Raw genomic sequence first — 14,258 nt, 5'->3', positions numbered from 1 at the left:
AAGAACCTAAATGTCTCCTAATCAGGGAATTGTTATTTAAGTGAACATATTCAGTGGAACTGATGTGTTTACAAAGGTTCTTAAAGAACATGTAATGTCATGGAAAACTCATGTCTTAGTCTGCTATTGCCTCAGTTAAGCCATATAGCAAACAAACACTAAACTTGGGTAACATAACAACAGTAAACATGTACTTCTCATGCTTGTGTCTGCAGATTGGCAGGGAGGTGGCTCTGCTTTTTGGCCTTGGGTAAGCTGGCTTTGTTGCAGGCTCAGGTATGATGCACTGTGTTCATTTTGGAGCCCAGGTCAAAGGGGCATCTGCTACCAAAGGGAGCTCTTTTCATGACAGGCTGCTGGAGCACAAGAGGGCAAGAAGAACTGCACAGCCCACTTTAAGCATCTGCTTGCCTCATGTTGGCTAACTACTCATTGGCCAGAGCAAGTTACAAGGGTGAGCCTAAGGCTGAGGGCTGGGGAAGTATCCTCTGTCTGTCATGAGAATGTAACAAGAATGTATATGTATACTTCTGTTATAGGGGAATAAAAAATCGGCACTAATAATTCAACTAATGACAGTCTGGTCTCTATGACTATTGTTTACATCTCTCCCAACCAAACATCCCCAAAACCTCTTTCCATGATGGCATCAGGCTGGAAAGATAGCATCTCTGGATCTGCATCAACTCTAGGTGTGATTCCTTTTGGTCTAGGCACCTTTAAAATAAAGAGACAAGTTATCTTACCCCCACTCAGCATACAAAAGTGGAACAGGAACAAGATGACATCAATAAACACCCCCGTTATAATGGGGGAAGAGTGAGAAGCATATAGCAGTCATGGGTTTGCAGCAGTTGTGACATTCCTGCTGGCAAAAGTTGGAGGGTTCCTCTACCTTGGGGGAAGGGCGTGTTCTTGTATTAGGCCACACTGCTGCTCGTTGGGAGTAGTCCCCACATCCTAGTCTGAGTTTTTCCCTCTAGACTCTTGGATCCACTCTTTGAGAGGTCTGTCTTTGCACAATTTCCCCCTTGGCCAACTCTAAAGACAGCATTGGGGAATATGCCCGATTTGGTGGCTGAGCAACCTTCTCAGCCTGCTTCCTGCCTGGAGAAACTTGGAGGAAGGGGAGTCCAGAAGTATTTTTATATCTCAAAGATTGATAATCACTTTTAATTTAAACTGATAGAAATTTTCTCAATACAACTTTTTATCCCTGACAATTCTAGGATTTCTGGGAGAGTGTTTATTCACTCTCAGTTCTTTCTGCAAGCTAGCCATGTGTTTTTCCCTGAACTCATCTCTTAGAGTACCTTTTCAAATGCAGTTAGCAACAACCCACTTACCCTATCAACATTGTGCCTTGAAACTTGCTTGCTCCTTATCCCAGCTTTATCTGGCCCACTTTCTGTCTTTTGGTTTATTGCATGTAACCATTATAACAATGTTTCACTATATATGACATACATTCACATTTTCCCATCCTCCTATAACAAGTTCTTTCTTGCCTGCTCCTCGGTCTCAGAGCCAATGGCACACATTTTGGGATTTATCATGGCAGCATCCCGTTTGTAGTAATGATTTCCAGTCCTATTCAGCTATTGCCACAATAATGCTATTTAGCAGATAACTACAAAATCTTACAGAAATGCAGCAATAAACATTTGTTCCTCATTTATGTGGATTGATGGGTTTTGCTCAGCTTCCTGCTGAGCATGAGTTGACTTAGCTCCTGGCCATGAGTTGTATACAGGTTTACCCCAGTTGCTATTGTTCTGCAACGGTGGCTATATGAACTCTTCTCGTTATAAACAAACATGTCAGCACATTCCAGGCCTCTGCCTACTTCATGTAGTATCAATTATGATTTTTTTAATGCTTCAACATCTTGGGGCCTTGCTGACTGGAAGGACTGTCCCTCCCAGGGAAAGCAATTTCCTAGGAATAGCAAACAACTAGCCTTCGAAGAGTGCACTGTTCACATGCAAACCAAACCAGAGGCCATAACCCCAAACATCACCTTCATGTCAGTGTATAAATATTCATTCCAGATCAATAATCCCCTTACTCAATCACCCCAGGGCCAGTACCAGACAACTAGTGACAGCCCCTGTACCACAGAACACATTGAAAATTATTCAAACTGGCTGAATCTGTTTATTCTAGTCTCATCTATTCCTTCTCAGGGAAACTACAGTAAAGTTCTTGCCCACAATTTTCCCTCATTCCCTCTGCCTCCTGACATACCCTGGTGCTTCCTTGTGTGGCTTGTGTATGCCCCTTTTTCTTGCGATCTCTAACTATAACAAACTTTCTTTTTTTTTAAGCAGCACTATTTTCTTAAAGATTTATTTATTTATTTATTTATTTATTTTTAGAAAGGGGAAGGGAGGGAGAAAGAGAGAGAGAGCAACATCAATGTGTGGTTGCCTCTCACGTGGCCCCCACTGGGGACCTGGCCCGCAACTCAGGCATGTGCCCTGACTGGGAATCGAACTTGTGACACTTTGGTTAGCAGCCTGCGCTCAATCCACTGAGCTACACCAGCCAGGACACAAACTTTCTTTTCAAAAGCCCTATGTGCTGATCTGTTGGCCTTTTCATACCTAAATTAAAAGCAAACAAGCAAACCTACTTTAGGCCTGACCAGTGTGGCTCAGTTGGTTAGGCATTTTCCCTCGAAGTGAAAGGTCACCAGTTTGAGTCCTGATTCTATCCCAGATCCAGGCATGTATAAGAGGCAGCTAATTGATGTTTCTCCCTCACATTGATGTTTCTCTTTTTTTCATTCTTCTTCTCTTCCCCTCTCTCTAAAAATAAATAAATAAAATCTTTAAAAAAAAGTACTTTAAAAAGAACCTGTCAACTAATATCCCTTTGACCAATTTAAGTCACGTGTTCCAGCCCAATGTTAAGGTGTGGGGAAGTACTCTTTGCCCACCAGCTTGGTGAAAGTGAATGCATATTTGTATTAGAAGGCAGCAAAAAATTGGACACTGTTCACCAGAGTGGCAAAAGTGTGGATGTATAATTCTGTTACTGTGGCTATATAACTTTATTAGAGGAGAGAGAATAATTGGGACCAATAATTTAATTTGCTACACTGTATGTATATATGTATAGGTGTTAAGATGAAAAATGAGATATGCAACATGATTTCAAATATGTAAAACAGAATCTATGTAGAGAAAAAAGTCTTGAAGGAAAGACATCTGACTGTTAACAGGGTGTATCTTTGGCTGCTAAGATTGTGGGTGACTAAAATTATTCTTCCTCTATTTTACAAGAGAATATTTTCATTTCTTCATGAGAATATATTCATTTCATAATTTAAATATACTCTGTTAACTAGAAGCTGTGTCTTCCAAGTGTTAAACTAAAATTGCTGGAATATCTTCTGCATATGACCAGGAATGGTCCTAAAAGCACAGGCAAGGAAGATTTGCTCCTAATTCTGTGAGAACAGAAAGGTCTCCAGGGCAGGGAACCATGCGGACTCTGACATGGGCTGTCCTCTCTATTATTTAAAGTATGGCTCATAGTTCACCTGCACTGGCATCACCTAGACACTTGTTAGAAACACAAGAGTCCCAGTCTTCACCTCAGAATTACTGAATCAGATCTGTATTTAAGAAACTTCTCCAGGTGGTTTGTAGGAATTACTATTTTAAAATGAAAAATAGGCAGGTAGTGGAATAGATAAGCAAACAGATTGGCTGGTGCAGTGACAAAGAACCAACAATATTTACACAATGAATTACTCAGTCTGCGGTAGTTATTGATTGCCAGTTTGATGAAGGCCACTGTTTCAGGAGAGTAATATTTCCTCTCATTATAACAGAGAACTGTAATTCTGGGATGTGTTCATAGAATGTTAACAGGTGTCCCACTGTATTAGTTCCTTATGGCTGCTGTAATATAACCACAAACTTAGTGCCTTAAAACAACACAAATTTATTATTTTATTGTTCTGGTGGCGAAAAGTCTGAAATGGATCTCACTGTACTAAAACCAAGGTGTCAGCAGGGGTGTGTTCCTTCTGGAAACTCTAGTGAAGAATCTGTTTCCTTCCCTTTTCCGGCTTCTGTGGGCAGCCTGCATCCTTTTGCCTCACTCCATCTGAAAGCCAGTAGTAACCAGCAGTGTCTCCCTTCCTGTGTCACTCTTAAATTGACTCTCTTTTACCTCCAATTCCACTTTTAAGAACTTTTGTCATTACTGGTCCACCCAGATAATCCAGGATAAACTCCTTATTTTAAGGTCAGCTGATTAGCAACCTTAATTCCAGCTGCCAATTTAGTTCTTGTTTGCCATGTAAGGTTCTAGGATAAGGACACAGACATTTTTGGGAGGCCATTATTCTACGCACCACACCCATGAACCAGAGACTTAGAGGTGGTATGATTCTGTAAATAATATTCCCTTCTTGGAGCTATGCAGTCTATGTTAGCATAGTAAGGGTTCTGAGAAATCTTGAAGTAAATGAGCCTATTTAGCTTTGCCCAACCCAGGAACTTTTCTTTTACCTGCACTTTTCATGAATCTGACCCAGAGAAATATGCATAAAATTGGAGTAAATGAAAGAACTGGTTTCTGCTTTAAAGGGGTTGAAGAAAGGTTTTCATTTTTAAAACCAGGTATTGCAAATTAATCTAGACTTCAGTAGTGAGAGAATGCAGAGCAGAAGAGTGAGAACATCCATGGATACCAGGCTTCTGTTCCATTATAAGGCAGCACTAAGTGCAACAGTGGTGGTGGGTGTCTATGCCTATTTCCATTTTACCAGTGACATATTGTGGTATTATGAATAATTTTTAAACATTTGTCCAGATCACTTTCTTAATCTCGATAACTCTGTTTCTCATTTGTAAAACTGGGTTAACAGTATCCTTTTCATCCCATATTATTGTGGGGGTTTAATTAACTTTAAAATGCTTTTTGGCATCTACATGCAGAAAGAGTTATTAAATTTCAGTGCCAAATATTATGATGGTAATGAGGATTAGCTCAACAATATTTCATTGCATGTGCAACTTTTCCATTCATTTACTGCGTAAGCCGTTGTACGGTATTATCTCTATAGCCAGAATAGCCATCTTCTTTCATCTTTTAGAGATCTCATGTTGACACCAAGAAATATAAACTAGAGAAAGCTGTGTCTTGTAAAAAAATCCCAGAAGGCATTTGTTTTATGTGGTGACCGTAATGATTGCTTACAATAAAAAAGACTTGGAAGGTTTCACTTGTTCTGAGATTATTCATGCAGCAATTATGCTATTGATGACAATCTGTTTTTATGATAATATATTATAAGCTATTCTGAACCCACTCAACAAAGCATAGTATAATGCTTGTAGCCTTCCTCAGGACCTCTTTTATTAAGATACCTATTCACTTTCTTGATTAGGAAAAGCTAAAATATATAGGCATAAAAAGTTATAAATCAATTGTAATCTTCAATGAATTAGAACTTGTAATTTTAAAGTGAAGAATCACAAAAGAGAGACATTGTTAGGTACTCTGACTTACAATCTCAATAATCTTATTTATTTTAGCACAAATGCTTTCCAGGAGCTCCTAAATTGTGTGCAAGACACAAAGGAAGGGGGCCTACTTATTTTACAATTTGAAAAGAACAAAAGGGCTTTTTAAAATTTGTTTTTGTGTTGCTATAGGTTTTCAAGTAACTACAGTTGACCCTTGAACAACATGGGTTTGAACTGCACAGGTCTACAAACGGGTAAATTTTTTTCAGTAAACATGGTCACCATTCTTTTATATCCTGGAGTTTTGCATGTACGGCTTCAACCAACCACATATCAAAAGCAGTGTTTTTGAATTCACAGCTGTGATTTTCCAATTACCAATTCCCAGCTTTGAATCAAAAATACTGTTTACAGTCCACAGTTGGTTGAATCCACAGTTGGTTGAATCTGGAAATGCAAAGGGCTGACTGTAGAGTCCAAAGTTAAACCTGGATTTTCTACTGTATGGGGTCAGAGCCACTAACCCCTGTGTCGTTCAAGGGTCAACTGTATTCTTATTTCAAGAGAGTATTCTTATTTGAGTTCTTTAAAGTTTTGTTTTTGTAGGGTACTTAACACATTAATGCATTTCACTGTTAAAATAGTTATTGTGGTTGTTTTATTGGGGTGAAGCTGCCAAAAAAAGATATGTGCCCTGATCTTTAAGAGGTTAAATCTCACACTTGTTTCACTCAAGTTTTATTACAACTTTAAATTCAGTTCATATCCACATGGACAGAGTGAAAAATGCACAAATGAAACATCTGTTCATGTTGTCATCCATTTTCACAGTCTGTAAAATTTAATATAAAATTTATTAGATCAAAGATTTTTTTTAATCCTCAGTAGCTGGTTTTTTCCTTTATTTGTTTTCTGTCTACTTCATTTTGTGTTGTAGATATAATTTAGGTAAATAATTTGAACTAGGGCATATAAAATGTTGGCTGAAACTAATAGAGCAAGCATATTGATTGATTAATATTTTGGTCTTTATAAACTGGGATACAAAAATAACTATGTAAAATAAAATTTGAAAATAGGCATGTAAGTCAAGGTAAAGAATATAGATAGAGAAAAGTAAAATGAAACCAAGTGTAAGGTCACATTTAAAATGCACCCTACTTTTATAATACTTAATACTCTCAAGCTAATTGGTATATATACATTTATTTCTATATTTTTTAGCAGCTCATGAAATGAGGTAAAATAACCTTTAATGCGATAAAGGAAAGTCAGTTATTTCACTGACTGACAGCAATTTAAAAACATTGAGGCAAGAGATGGAAATGAAACTCTTTCTCTCTTTTATCTGTCTGTCTCATGCGTCTCTCTCTGTCTCTCTGTTTTTGTCTCTCACATTCTGGGATTGAGAATAATAAGTGAGTTTACACAGTTGAATTCTCTGAAATTAAGTGAAATCTAGGATACAACTCTATTGTTCTCTGCATTGGGCTGTTCAAAGGACAGAATTTTCAAATCCACTTACCTCTGTTAGTTTCAGGAAAGAGGGGAGTAGTATAGCTAATTATCTGAAAATGTCAGATGATACAACATAATTTTATTTTTAGCTCAGAAATCCTGCTGTGAGACTTTAAAACAAAATTCAACATGTTTTGTCAGAGAGGCTAAACCAGTCATGACCAGCTGGCAGTACACAAAACTGAAAGTCACCAACAAAAGGAATTATCAGTGAGAGCAAAGAACTATGGGAAAGTCCTCTGGCAGCCACTAGTAGCTGGCTGGTTTGCCCCAGTCGTAGAGGAGCTGTGTGTGCTCACATCTTGAATCTGGTGATTTCCACCATTAATTAGTATGGGTGAAAGTGACTCTGGATTTTGAATGCTCACATATCATGGTGCCTCAGACATGAGAGCCCTAGTCCTGGCTTTGTTACTATCTCTACAATCCTGAGAGAATTTCTTCCCCATTTGCCAGTGTGTCTCCTCTCAATACAATGTGAATTGGACTAGATACCCTTCAAAGTCCATTCCAGGATTCTAAGTTTAAGCAGGGTAGCTATTCCCATAAACCTCATATGTATAAACATGTGATTTTATTTAACTTCTCTATCACCAAACTGAATTGCTCATAGACCCTATTTTAATGATGAGAGAGAGGGGAAGGGAGAGAGAGAGAAAGAGAAACATTGATCAGTTGCCTCTTGTAAGTACCCTGATCAGGGATTGAACTCTCAACCTAGGTATGTGTCCTGACTGGGGATTGAACCCACAACCTTTTGGTGCATAGGATGATGCTCAAACCTAGTGAGCACCCAGCCAGAGCACATTCTCTCAATTTTAATGCTTAGAAGTCTGCAAAGGAATCCACCACACCCATTCCCTGCTTAACAAAGTTTGGCTCTAGCAAATTAGAAACTAAAAAATCTGGATTTCTTTTCTTTGAAGTGCACGTGATCAGCTTATTTAAGAAGTTAGAAGCTGAAATCTGATTACTCTCTTCCTTGCTCCTAAGCAAGAGATTCTAAAACTTCTATGAACAGAAGAGAAGATTCTATAAAAATATTTAAAAGTAGAATTCAGCTATAAAAGGGCATCATGAGAGATCCTAGAGGTGATAGAAATGACCATATCAATGCCAGCATTGTGCTCTGGTTTCACAAGATGTTACTACTTCAGGGATCTGGATAAAAGGTTCATGGGATCTCTGTATTATTGCTTACACTGAATGTGAATCTGCAACTATCTCAAAAATAAAACATTTAATTAAAGAAAGTAAAAAGAAGAGAAAAGCAACATTGATCCTGTTCTGAGTGCCTGTGCCCGATACATATGTTTTAGTCTCTGGACCAGTTTCTGGCACATAGAAAACATGTAATTTTGTTGAACGACTGAATAAGATATGAATTTGAAATGAGGGTATGATTCATAAATTATCTTATATTTATTTAAGATTCATAAATGTTAAAACTTCCAGGAGAGATAGAAATTATCTTCCACTACCTGCAAATGTTTTTTTTAAAATTTTCTTCCCTTCTCCCCCATAACATTGGTTCATTCTTCTAAATTTGTGGACAAACCTTAGAAAGAATGTTTGAATCAGAATATGCTACACAGCACAAAACAACCTCTCACAGAAGCCAGTTGGAAATTTTTCATTTCTCCAAAGAAATTTTATTCAGTTTTGATCTTCCTTTCTAGCTGCGATACCAGTCTCATAAATCTCTTCCTACTTTGCCCACACTTGCTACCTGGGTCTTAGCTGGCAGAGCAAGGACTGCAATTGGACCTCACTGTAAATCACTAGGCCCATACTCTCCCCAGGTTTCTGGTTTATGTAGAGTAGCACCTAGTGACTTTTTTTTGGAAATGAGTATTTTGGGGGAAGTGGAAGAGAAGATTGTGCTTTTGACCCGCTTTTTAATGGAATTACCTGTGAGGACTCTCTCAGTTTCTCTCTCATTCTAAGTAGAAGTCTTGTTGCCTAGGAGAGTCTGCAGATAGGCTGCTAAAGGAAGCTAGGTCTCTGAGAACTCATTCTGGTAAACAGGTATCCCAAGTCTTTAAAGCTCTGAGGCCTGGAGAGTATATCTTCCAAGTCATGAAGGGGACACGATTAGATTAATGCTCGATTTATGCTTCCGAGGGAATTGGTACAAAACAATAACCTATGGCCACAGCTACACGAATGTGGGACCTGTAGTTAATTTATGACACAACTGATGGAGCAGCTCCCTCTAGTGGTCAGAGCCTGTATTACCGAAAGAAGCGAAAGGGCATCTTGTGTCATTCAGAAATAAAAGCTAAGGAAAATAGAGCCTTTTCTTAGTTTGGGCTACTAACAACAGCTGATGTTCATAATGCGTTTTCAAGGCTTATAAAACAAGCCTCCCTTTACAGGCACCAAGAGGGGACCTAGGTTATGATTAATAAGCAGTCAACCAGATGCAAAATTGTAAGATGTCCATTTGCCTTTGATGGTCTGCCTCTCCTTCAGAGCCACTTTATTCTGAGGTGTAAAACCTTCCACTTCTCCCAAGTGCAGTCCATCATGTGCACATTAAGAATTCAGTACTATTGCCCTGGCTGGCATAGCTCAGTGGATTGAGCACGGGCTGCGAACCAAAGTGTTGCAGGTTTGATTCCCAGCCAGGGCACACACCTGGGTTGCAGGCCATGGCCCCCAGCAACCGCACATTGATGTTTCTCTCTCTCTCTCTCTCTCTCTCTCTCTCTCTTTCTCCCTCCCTTCCCTCTCTAAAAATAAATAAATAAACCTTCTAAAAAAAGAATTCAGTGCAATTGCCATCAAGATATGTGATCTAGAATCATATATACATATTTTTGTGAAATTGGATCAATAGATTTCCTTTGCCAAAGGAAGTACATTTTAAGCCCTGCTTTCTAAATGTAAAATTAAAGGCCACTAAATTTCAAGCATCAGAGAGAGGTTAAAATTGTGAGGGCTGTTAGCCCCAACTCAGCTCATGCCTTAGAATCTTTGTATCAGGATTGTTCCAGGGGGTATTGGTGCAGCAGTGACAGATATGACTTTTAGCACTTGATTGAGGCCCCAAACTCTCCACTAACTCTTCAAGTTCTATTTCACAATGTTCCTTTCTCCAGAAGCTTCCTGTCCTCCATTACCTTTTACTTATCTTTAGAAGTTTTCTTTTGCCCTTTCTCCTAAATTGGATAATTGATATAAATTATCATGCATTCAGCAGGTTACAGCTCTGATATTTTGAAATTCACTCCACCCAGTAAAGGCTTTTTGTTTCCTTAGAGTGGTGTTTCCAGGTGGTGGATACCTACCTCTTTACTGTAGTTTAATAGAGTATATTTTAAAATTACCATTGCTTTAATGTGCTTTTAAAAAAAATCCTCACCAGAAGATATGCTTGTAAGGAAGAGAGAAAAACAGAGATAGAGATAGAGATGAGAGAGAGAGAGAGAGAGAGAGAGAGAGAGAGAGAGAGAGAGAGAGAGAGACATCAATGTGAGAGAGAAACATCAATCGGTTGCCTGCCATGCCCACAGCCTTTTGGTGATGGGATGACACTTCAACCAACTGAGCCACATGGCCAAGGTGCTTTAATGTGCTTTTTACCACAATCTTTATTTTAAAGTTTCAATGCCATTAAAGGATGTGCAAGACATTTGTGCTTTTGAAAATGAATGCTGCAGGAAAAGAACTTTGGGATAGTTCTGAGCTGAAGAGGTCAGTGCAATAGTGACAATCTACATTGTGCTTCCTGGGTCAGGTGCTGCTCTAAGTGCTTTTCAATACTGACTTATTTAATGTTCAAAGCAATAGTGAGGTAGGTTACAATTATGTTCCCTATTTTACCCATGGGGAAATGGAGGTATAGAGATTAGGGAAAGTACCCAATGTCCCCTAGCTAGAAGGCAGTCTCACAACTGATTAAAGAGACCTATCATGGTCCTGACTGTGTGGTTTAGGGCAAACTGTTGGTGCACCTCTGAGATTTCCTTACATGTGAAATGTGGATAATAATTCCTGCTTTGTCTACTGTACTAGGTTGCCATGAGAACCTTTATTTATTTCCAAATATTTGTTGGGTGCCAACAATATGTCTACTGAAAAATAACTGTGATGATGACAGACATGTTCTTGCTCTCATGGACTTTATATTCTAATGAGGGAGACAAAAAATGGACAAAGAAATCAATAAAGTAATTGCAAATTATGCTAAGAGTTCTGAAAGCCATGATGCAGGGGTTGAAATAAGGAAGCAAAGTTTGGGGCAGTGCAGGGTGTATAGGGCATGTGCAGTGGCTGCAGCTGCTTCAGATAGGAGAGCCGGGTTATCACAAGAGCTCAGAGAAGTGGACAGGTTAATGAGATGTGGAGATGGACTAAGAGCTGGTCATGGGAAACCTGGGAAAGGATGGGAGAGTATACTCTTCCAGCTGGAATGAATGGTACGTGGAAAAATCATGTGGTGAAAAGGAGTTTCCTGTATTTGCAAAACAGAGAAGAGTGGCATGATGCCACTGATGAACTTGCTGCACTTGAAGGCATGGCGTTAAATTCCCTGAAACAAAGACACCAATGCATCACTGCATGTACACCAGGTAAAACCAAAGATTTCATGAGAAAATGCTTTAGATCATCTCATTGGTTATTTCTTTTCTCTGTGCTGGCAGATGCATGGGGACATCTCTCTTCCCGCCCACTTCTTAGTGTAGCAGGATAGTTTAGTGAAACATTTGGGTTTATCTTTCTGTTTTCTGCTTTCCTGTTCTCCTGCACTCAATCTTCCCCACTTTTTTTTTAATGTCAGGGATTTTTTTGCAGTATTTTTCAGTCCTTTTGTTAAAACCCTAGACCACTGAAGGAATAAGGCTGGGTGCTGTTTTTCTCTTTCCATCAGCTTTCTGTGCCATTTATTTCTTTCAGTTCTTATGTTTTTCTTTTTTAACTTAGCTAAGTAATACATAATTATTATAAAAGACAGGTAAGCAAAATAAATAAAAATAAATTTAAATTACCTAATATCATGCCATGCAGACATAAGTAAGCATTATCAACATTTTATTTTATTTATCATTGTTTTTGAAATATAAGGTAGCTTTTATTAAGTAGAAAAGGGAATTCAACTACATGATATGAAGGATCCAGTCTGAGCAGCTTCCACAAGATTCCTTCCCTTCTTTGTGATCTCTCTATCAGGATAGACTCAGGGGCCTCCCTAATCCACAAGATACATGGACAGTGACTGCTTCCGGGAGTGGGCTCTTCCTGTACAGCATATGACAATTCCCTATCAGTCCCAGGAGGCAAGGGCACAGGCCATGATAGTTCTCACAGAATACTCCACAGGTGAGCTTGGGTTTACTTTTTCAGGAGTCTCTGATGACAATTTATTTTAAAATATCTGAACAGAAAGTAGGGCAAAGGGCGTGTAAGCAGTGTCATGTAGCAAATGGAATGCCCCTGTCGGTGGAGTCACAGTGGGTGACACAAGTCTGGTTAGGTGTTGTATGAAGATGACATGCTGCCCCCATGCTGTTCAGTTAGTGTGGATAAACTTTCCCGGTTTGGCTAAGAGTTCATAGGTGTGTGTCCCGAAGTCACCCTGCTGAGCCTGGAGCAAGTTAGCTGGCAGCATGTGTCTGTGTCTGTCACGGAAGGGAAGGGCAGCGGTGAAGCAGAGCTGGGGATGCCCGCCACCAGCAGTCCTGGCAGCTTTTGGTGGCTGACTTAAAGAAGTCATCTAGAAGTAGGTTCTGAAGTTCTGGGTTAGATTAAACACATCTTTTACTTTTCCTAGGAATATACTTCTAATGATGCAGCCCCCCACCCACCAATATCAAGGCAATGACATCGTATCTGAGGGTCCAGCCAATTTTAGTGGCTGTCTGTCTTAGCAGCATAAAGCCTTGAGTGTAAAAGATGATATTGGAAGCATAGGGGGCCTTTCCAATGTCCTCCAAGAATAATTTTCTTTATCACCTTTAAACTGGATCTTTTGAGGACCCTTCAGCTTTTTGCTAGCTTGAAATCTCTTGTCCTTCAGAGATGATAAGCATTGGGCAAAGACTGCTTCTCCAACAAGGGCAATGGCAGTCCATATCCGCATGCCACTCTGCCCCTTACTGTCCCTGACTTTGGCGGTGAGTGAATGCTGTCACTATTTTTGAACCTGAGAATATTGACTGTGATTTCAATCAGGAATGAGTCTAGCCTTGTCTTATTCTAGTCCTCAAATGCCTGTGCCATCTCATAAGCTCCATGCCCAGGACGTCCTTCATCAGGTGGTAAGACTCACAGATCTACTGCATGTCCCCATACTTGATCCCATTGTGCACCATCTTCACAAAGTGTCCTGCTCCCTTGTCTCCCACCCAGTCACAGCTGGGCCTCCAGTTCCCACTTTTGCAGCAATGCCCTGGAAGATTGTCTTGATGTGGGGCCAGGCTTCTTTGTTCCCTCCGGGCATAAGTGATGGGCCATACTGGGGCCCTTCCTTTCCACCACTGATGCTGCTACCTACAAACAAGATTGCCTTGGCCTTGAGGCCCCAACATTGTCTCATGGTATCTTGATATTCAGAATTTCATCTATCAATGATGATGTCACCAGTGTCTAACAATGGTACCAATTTTTCAATGGAATCAACAGCCTGACCAGCCTTCACAAGCAGTATGATCTACTGAGGCTTCTTCAGCTTGGAGACCATCTCCTTCAAGGTGTGAGCAGTAACCACTTTGGTTCCCTTTGTCTCAATGGCCAAGATATCATCAACTTTGGAAGCTGTTCTATTAAAAATACAGGTACAAAGCCATGGTCAGTTCTGTTCAAAATTAAGTTCTGGCCCATGACAGCTAGTCTAATTAGTGTGATATCAGCTTGGGCCGTGCCAGGGATGGTGACTGGGCAGGAGCAAAAGAGAGATGGAGAGCAAGGGACACGTGGCACTGGCCATAATCATTTTAATGTATAATTTTGGTAACCTACTTATTTCATTTTTTGTGTCCCTTGCAATTCACATATCATACCACTAGGTGATGGAGGATCATCATAGCATTAGTAGGTTGATTAGAGTAGATGTAAATGATTTTCTAATTTTTATATTATTCAAAACATTGTTATTTAGACTTTAAGAGTTACTAGCAAATATCGGCTTTTAAAGAACCAAATGCTCAAGAAAAATGTATATGCTGTACTCAGTATTATTTATCCTCAAAGCTGAATTATATAATTAATTAATGCTTAACACTCATTTAAACTTTATTTTAGTGTCCAAAA

At 39.5% G+C, this 14,258-nt stretch overlaps 1 pseudogene; it reads right to left on the bottom strand.

The window, feature by feature from the left end:
- Positions 1-12,479: 12,479 nt before the first annotated feature.
- On the bottom strand, positions 12,480-13,859 carry LOC123817536 (annotated as a pseudogene).
- Between the last annotated feature and the right edge of the window lie 399 nt (positions 13,860-14,258).

Source organism: Phyllostomus hastatus, unplaced genomic scaffold (assembly GCF_019186645.2).
Source record: "Phyllostomus hastatus isolate PE091 unplaced genomic scaffold, TTU_PhHast_1.1 phas_contig_113, whole genome shotgun sequence".
NCBI classification, from domain to species: Eukaryota; Metazoa; Chordata; class Mammalia; order Chiroptera; family Phyllostomidae; genus Phyllostomus; species Phyllostomus hastatus.
Note: the sequence above shows the minus strand (reverse complement) of the source record. Positions and strands in the feature narration are given on the sequence as shown.